Raw genomic sequence first — 8135 nt, forward strand, 5'->3', positions numbered from 1 at the left:
TGACACATATTTATTGTTTTATTTAACAAATATTACAAATTTAAGATTTATTTATGATTTTTATTTAAAAACTAATCGATACAATAAGGACATGTAAAATAATTATCATAATTAGCACATTTAGAATGTGCCCATTCAAGGCACATTGTACATTTTAGCCATTCATCGCCCTCGCGACTATTTTTATAGTTTTTATTACAAATAACACATAAACAATTATTTTTTGATATCTTTTTTTTCTCTGAATTAATAATTTTTTTTTATAAGGTGTAGATGTTAATATTTCTGAATTCTTTTTTTTAGATATTTTATCCGATGAAATATTGAATAATTTTGGAATAGGTATTATAGATGAAGGATTGAATACTTTATTATAATTTTTTGAGCATGATGGTAACATATCATGATAAGGTTCATCAATATCATCTGGAACATTTTCGTTCAATAATATAGATAAATCACTATCATTATTTTGAGTCACTGTAAGATTTTGAGTCACTGTAAGATTTTGAGTCACTGTAAGATTTTGAGTCACTGTAAGATTTTGAATCACTGTAAGATTTTGAGTCACTCTAATATTTTCATCATTATTTTCAAATTCAATATTTGAGTTAGCATTTGAATTATTACAGCAGATATAATCTTGTTCTGTAAATATATTTGGGTTTAAAGGAAATATGCCACATGCTAAGAATCCATTTAATATATTATTTGATGTCACTGCCCTTGGTATTTCATTTTTTAACACTCCTGGAATATCATAAATCTGAAATTGTTGCCCCACATGATTTTTAGATTGAGCATTATTAAAATTATGAAATACAATATAATTTCAATTGAGCATTTTTATTAAAGTCACCAAATTAATAATATTTAGAATTAAAATTATGAAATACAATATAATTTCAATTGAGCATTTTTATTAAAGTTACCAAATTAATATTGATATTTAGATTGAGCATTATTAAAATTATGAAATACAATATAATTTCAATTGAGCATTTTTATTAATATGAAATACAATATAATACAAACAATATAATTTAATTACTTGTTTAGGCGTTAATCCCATAAATGACCTACTTGCTTCTAATATGTAGTCACACAATCTAGATTCTTCTTCATTTGTAAATATTTGTTTATGATGATCTGAACTTTTAATACCAATTTTACATCTCCTTCTCAACGTTGTATAATTTTTTAGCAGACAAATTTAATGAAGTATTATTTGTTATTTTATATTTTATGGCTTCATTTATTATATTTACATCTCTGTATATGGTTTTTCTTTTATAATTTCTCATTATTTGATTGATACAATAAAAATTATAATAAATGAATTAATGAAAAATTAATGTGAATAATTTTATATTTTAACCGTTTTACCCATAACAGCTTTACCCCTAGGTGACATATATTATAAATATCGTTATTGCGTGACTTCTAATATAGCTAAAGATGTCAGATAAATTTTATTTTATAGCTAATACATTAAGGAACATGTGTGCCAAATTTTGAATCCTGAGGATATGTAAATTTTACTAAAAGCAAAATATACTAGAGAATGATTTTTATATTTTTTGGGTAAAAAACAGTTTTTTGACAAAATATATAAAACCAGGTAAGTTTTTTAAAAGATGAACATAGGTAAGAAATTAGATATAAAAATACATCTTCACACCAAATTTAAGGTCTTTATACTCAATGTTTAAAAAGTTATTCGCGTTAACATTGTTACCCCGTCAACCGCTTTACCCCGGTCTCCCCTACATTTTTTTCGTCTAATGTCATTTATATCATAGGTAGCAATTCCCAGCTTGAATCATCTTACCAAAAACACTTTAATCTGTCTCCTCAAAAAAACAAAAGTGCTAATTTAAATCCTTTTTGGAAAATATTTTCATCTTTTAATTATGACCGGTCCGGATTTTCAAAATTATATCATTTTTTGCCCTGACCGACATCTCTGCCTTAAATAAATCTAAATCTGAAATTTTTATTTAAATTTATCCCTCGAAATTTAAAGGTTTCAAGTAATTAAAGGAAAATTAAATAAATTATAGTATGCCTTAAAACATTTTTCTCAGCTTTTAGATATTTATGGGAAATAACTTTAAAGGCTTAACATGACTGTAGGAAATTTTACAAGAATATTTTCGAATTATTTTCGAATCTGGTTGATATAGCCGAGACAAAAAAATTATATTCTAAATTAATTAATTATATTTTTATTTCAATAGTTATCTCTTCTCTTAAACTTATGTCAGCCGTAAGTTTTTTTAAAAAATAACGCGGCAAAAATCAAAAACATTATTCAAAACTGTAATATATTATTTTTAATATTTCAATGATACTATATTTCGGGATTTAAATCTACTGGAATTCCTTCTAACCTTGTGTCGACTGAACCTTGCAACACAAATGGTAAACTTCTTAATGGACCATCCACACCTAATAGAGAACGATGTGTTCCTAACTTAGAAGTTTTCTGTTCAAATCCACTCGCACCCTCCAACCTAAACGATAATGCTATAGCCGACGCAGAACGAAATAAATTTACCAAATATGATTATACTTTGTCTTATATCAATGTATTCTTACCAAATACGCTAACTTCCACTCACGCATAGCCTTTTTTAAGGATTTAGGTCACATTATAACAAAAACCGATAATGGAGACGAAGACTTTTACCAGAGTTACAATTAATATTATCTGAGCTAACTATAAGAGTTTATCCGTTGATGGATAAAATATAATTAGTGGATAGATTCTTAATTTACTTCGCACCATCTCCTAATATCCAACAAAACCGTTATCTCATCATATTATCTAAGCTTAAGATTCTCGAAAAATCGAGCTCATAAAAATCATACTTAATTGCTTTTTAGTATAGGCTAAATGTATTTGAACTAGGACCCCCTATTTTGATTTGTATTGTATTATAGTATTAGGTGGCATTAAAATTTTTCGTTAGTTTTTAATTTTTTTCTGCTTTTTTCGCATTTTATTTTATTTTAAAATTAATATTAATGAAATTTAAAATGTAATTATAATTATTTTTATTATATTATAATAAAGGATTTAAACTCTTTATTATAAGATAAAAGGAAATACAACTATTAATGTCTATTCATTTATTATTGAATATATCTGAGAATATAATTTTTTATAAGTTATTTATAGAATAAGAAAATGAACCTCGCTATTTTTACCTAAGCATTTGCAGTTTACCTTGTCATTTGCAGTTTACCTTAGCATTTGTAGTTTAGTCAAACCGTAAAATAACCTATTACTTTGTCGATTGATTTTTTATTATTTCTTTTATTTTATATTATAATATTATCTATTAACTTAATAGTTTCTTTTATTATCTATATTATAATTTTCCGATGTCCTAACTACGTCATCGTGACGTCATGTCATCGGTACGTATTTATTTTTATTTTTTTTATTTGTTGATTTTATTTATTTATTTTATACAAACAGATGATCCTATCAATTTTTAGAGATGATTACTTTTAGCGATTTAGAGCTATAAATAATACTGCTTGGACGATGGTTCAACAAGTTAATCATTTTCCTTGAATTTATTTTTAAATATATTATATTTTTTATTATTTTTAGCGATTATTACTTTTAGCGAATTAGAACTATAAATAATACTGATTGGACGATGGTTCAACAAGATCATCATTTTCCTTGAATTCCTGAAATCGGAGTGCCAGTTATTTAAAAAAATTCTCTAAATAAGGGCACTCTAAAACAGACTAAATCAAAGTTTCCTTTTCACTGATTTCATAAGTTAAATTTTAGAAGAAGTAAGATTATTAAATTAAGCTAAATTCTTTTTTAAAAAAAGAAAAGATATATACTCTTTTAACACTTACATATCACTTACATATCACTTACACTTTTCACTCCATACTCTTCATTATAATATCACAAAACCTTTCAGACAACTTATCCTTATAATTGCCTTATTCACTTATATCTGTTTGTTTTCTGAAGTTTAAATATTTAAATAAGAATATTAAATTAAGTTAATTATACTAATTATTTTATCTACTTTATAAATTAAGAATAAGACTCTTTAATTAGGTTAAAGCGTTGTGTAAATTTAATCAGTGTTAATTAAAAAATAGGAAATTTGAATGCAGGTTGATCTTATGTGGTTCAAAAACATTATGACCAATGTAAACTGGGTTACTCTTTAACACTTACTTTCACTCTATCACTAAATATCACAAAATTTCAAGAAACTACTTCATATAAATTGCCTTATTCAATCACATTTCCCTGTTTTGAAAATTTTAAATATTATAAGTCTATTAAATTGTGTTAAATTAAACTAAATTTCTCTTCACATATAAGGGCAGTCGTTATTTTGTCATGATTCTCTAATAAGTGCTTTGTACAAATTATTATTATTTTATATAGAAATTCATAACTGAGTTAATTCAATAAATTTAATATCTCTAGGCTTGGGAAGATTTTTTCAAAATTATTATGGTTTGGACTGGGCTTAAAAAATATTTCTCAAAATTAAACCTATATTGGGATTTTTTAATGTTAAATGTTAGTCTAATGTTATTATTTTTATAAAGTAATATATTTTACCCGTAGACTAATTGGTAAATCAGATATTTCCCCTTCATTAATTATAAATTTAATATCTGGTTTCAAAATTATTAGGGATTGAGGTGGGCTTGAGAAAATCTTTTTAAATATTAAGATCTTGGATGCTTGGATATTTTTTCCAGATATTGTAGGCTTGAACCTATATTGGGATTTTTTAATGTTGAATGTTAGTCTTATGTTAATATTTTTATAAAGATATATATTTTAACTCAAAGAATAGTTTTCAGTAACATACAACATGTATACTAATTATGCTATGCCGACAACGTATGTATCCCTACTAAAGATATCACTAACATTCATTATTTTAACAACAGTCTCAAATAATATGGGAAAAATCAAAATTTAAAAAATACTAAAATTTTCTTTTCCTTTCTTTCCCTCTTAATTTCTTTTATTAACTTCCCCTTTCTCATCATTTCCCTTTCCTATCTTCACTTTTTAATTTTCTTTTTCTTTATCTTTACCTTCCTTTCCCTTTTAATTTCCCTATTTTCTTTCCATTTAATTTTCTCTTATTTCTCTACCTCAGGCTACACACTCCAGCCGAAAGCTGGGCTTATCAAAAAATAAATATAATTCAATTCTTAATTCAACTCATATTCAAGTAAAAAAATTATACTGGGTCATATGACGTGAATCCCAATAAAATCTACCAAATGCAAAATAAAGTTATTCATCTATATATACTAAAAATGCTTATACTTTTCATTTTAGAATACATCTATTTTAGATTCTGATGGATGATATTCCCACTATTTCTAGAGAGGTTAACCTAATATTGACTCCTCTTCAGGTTTAATACATTAATATGTTTTTTATTTATTCTTTTGTTTTTATTTTAGATTACAAGCCATGTCCTAACCTCACTTAATGATTGTACAGGTGAAATATTGACTCCTCGTCAGGTTCAATGCATTTATTTTTTTTATTTATTCTTTTGTTTTTATTTTACATAACAAGCCATGTCCTAACCTCAGTTAATGATTGTACAGGTGGTGATTTATCCGTCATTAATAAAAGAAAAAGATGGCAGGTCAATCAAAAAAGAAACTCACTAGGGATAGCGAGGCCCTACAAAATCTACTAACAACGCAAAATAAAGTTAGCCTTATATATATATTTTTTTAATACTCTTTTATATTATAGAACACATCTATTTTAGCTTCTGATAATGTTCCCACTATTTCTAGGGAGTTGAACCTAATATTGACTCCTCTTCAGGTTCATTGCATTTATATTTTTTATATTATTCCCTGTCTTACCCTCATTTAATGATTGTACAGGTGGTATATTGACTCCTCATCAGGTTCAATGCATTTATTTTTTTAAATTATTCTTTTGTTTTTATTTTAGATAACAAGCCCTGTCTCTCACTTAATGATTGTACAGGTGGTGATTTATCCGTCATTAATAAAAGAAAAAGATGGCAGGTCAATCAAAAAAAGAAACGCTATAGGGATCGTGAGACCCTACAAAATCTACTAATAACGCAAAATAAAGTTAGCCTTATATATATATATAAATGCATAAATGTTTATATATTTTTTTATATTTTAGAATTTTTTTTTTCCGGTCATGGGTTACTTTATTTGAATATTTACTGATAACATCTATTTTAGCTTCTGATGATATTCCCACTATTTCTAGGTAGTTGAACGTTATATTGACTCCTCTTCAGGTTCAATGCATTTATATTTTTTAAATTATTCTTCTGTTTTTATTTTAGATAACAAACCCTGTCTTAACCTCATTTAATGATTGTACAGATGGTGACTTATCCGTCATTAATGAAAGAAAAAGATGGCAGGTCAATCAACAAAAGAATAGCTATAGGGATTGTGAATACCAGCAAAATATATACTAACAACACATAATAAAGTTAGTGTATATATATATACTAAAAAGGCATAAATGTTCTTATATTTTTTTATTTTTTAGAATTCATCCATTTTAGCTTCTGATGATATTCCCAATATTTCTAGGGAGTTGATCCTAATCTTGACTCCTCTGCAAGTTTAACGCATTCATTTTTTAAAAATTTTTTATTTGTTTTTATTTTAGATAACAAACCCTGCTTTATTTCCTCCTTATAATTGTTTAAATATTGATATATCTACCATTAATAATCAACAAATACAAAATAAATGTTCAGAAAAACATGATAGTCTTGGTAAGTCCCCAACTAGACAAATTTTATTTTTTGATGATAGCCTCCCAACTACTAGAGATATGCATATATTGACCCCTTTACAGGTTCAGTACAGTATTTTAATGTTCGATTTATTTCAATAATAATGTTTTATATTTTTGCCTGATTTCCTTATTTTTTTAGGTTAACCCAAACTTGATCCCTTACATAGCTACAAAACATGATATTTCTATTAAAGATAAGCAAAGAAAAAAATGGCGACTCAACAAACGCCTTACCCGTTCTAGAATTACATGTATGCAGGATAATAAGGACCTACACCTGATATTAACTCCCTTGCAGGTTTTTAATGTTTTATATATATAGGATTATTTTATATTCATCCAGATACCTTCAACTGATATTTCTATAAAAACTATTACATTCCCTATGGCACCTCTACCATGCATATTTTGACATATATTTGATGACCACCACTCACCTATATTAGATATCGGAAACATGACAGTAATATGCGCCTTCTGCAATGCTAAAATATGGAGAAAATTATCAAAAAGCTCATGTAAAATATTCAGTTTTCTACATGTTGCTTGAATGGGAAGGTAATTTTATTTAAAATTACCCAATTACCACCAAATTTATTACGTTTATTTACCGGGGGATCATTGTTCATCATCCCACTTTTTAACAAACATAAGAGCATATAATTCATCACTGTCATTCACTTCACTAGGAGTTAATATAAATAATAATGTATCCAATTCGCGATCAGGTAATTATACCTTTCAAATTAATGGACAGGTTCATCATCGCATTGGTTCACTCCTACCAACATTAGGGGAAACACCTAAATTTTCCCAATTATATATACATGATAGTATAAGTGAGATAGAAAACAGACATAACCAGGTTCCGTTTTTAGATCGTTGTCTTTTAATGGAATTGCAGGATATTGTTCACACCTACAACCTCTTTGCTTCTCAATTTTTGAGATTATCTTCTATGATCGCTAATGGCGTTCCTAACATATCCTTAAACTTAAAATCTACTCCAAGTTTTGACATACGTTATCGCAATAAACCTACCTCATCTGAAATAGCAGTATTATTAGGTGATGGCAGTGATCATATAGCCCATAGAGATATTATCTTAAAAACTATATCTGGTCCTTTATGACGTATTAACGAGCTCCATTCCTCATACGATCCCTTGCAATATGTTCTTCTATTTCCCCGAGGCGATATTGTACCACCCATCCATTCATTATAGAAACCCAACTAATAAATATGTTACCTGCAGAGAGTACTATGCCTATCGCTTTATGGTCAGGCAGGATGATGAGAA

General features: G+C 26.9%; 1 long non-coding RNA gene across 1 annotated transcript; it reads left to right on the forward strand.

Annotated features, from left to right (window-relative positions):
• Positions 1 to 6808: 6808 nt before the first annotated feature.
• LOC135925678 (uncharacterized) lies at positions 6809 to 7271 on the forward strand. Its single transcript, XR_010571708.1, has 3 exons — positions 6809 to 6895; positions 6975 to 7133; positions 7179 to 7271. It is a non-coding gene; the product is annotated as an uncharacterized LOC135925678 (long non-coding RNA).
• Positions 7272 to 8135: the final 864 nt, after the last annotated feature.

The sequence above is a fragment of the Gordionus sp. m RMFG-2023 genome, chromosome 3 (assembly GCF_954871325.1).
Source record: "Gordionus sp. m RMFG-2023 chromosome 3, tfGorSpeb1-WG-v2, whole genome shotgun sequence".
NCBI lineage: Eukaryota > Metazoa > Nematomorpha > Gordioida > Chordodea > Parachordodidae > Gordionus > Gordionus sp. m RMFG-2023.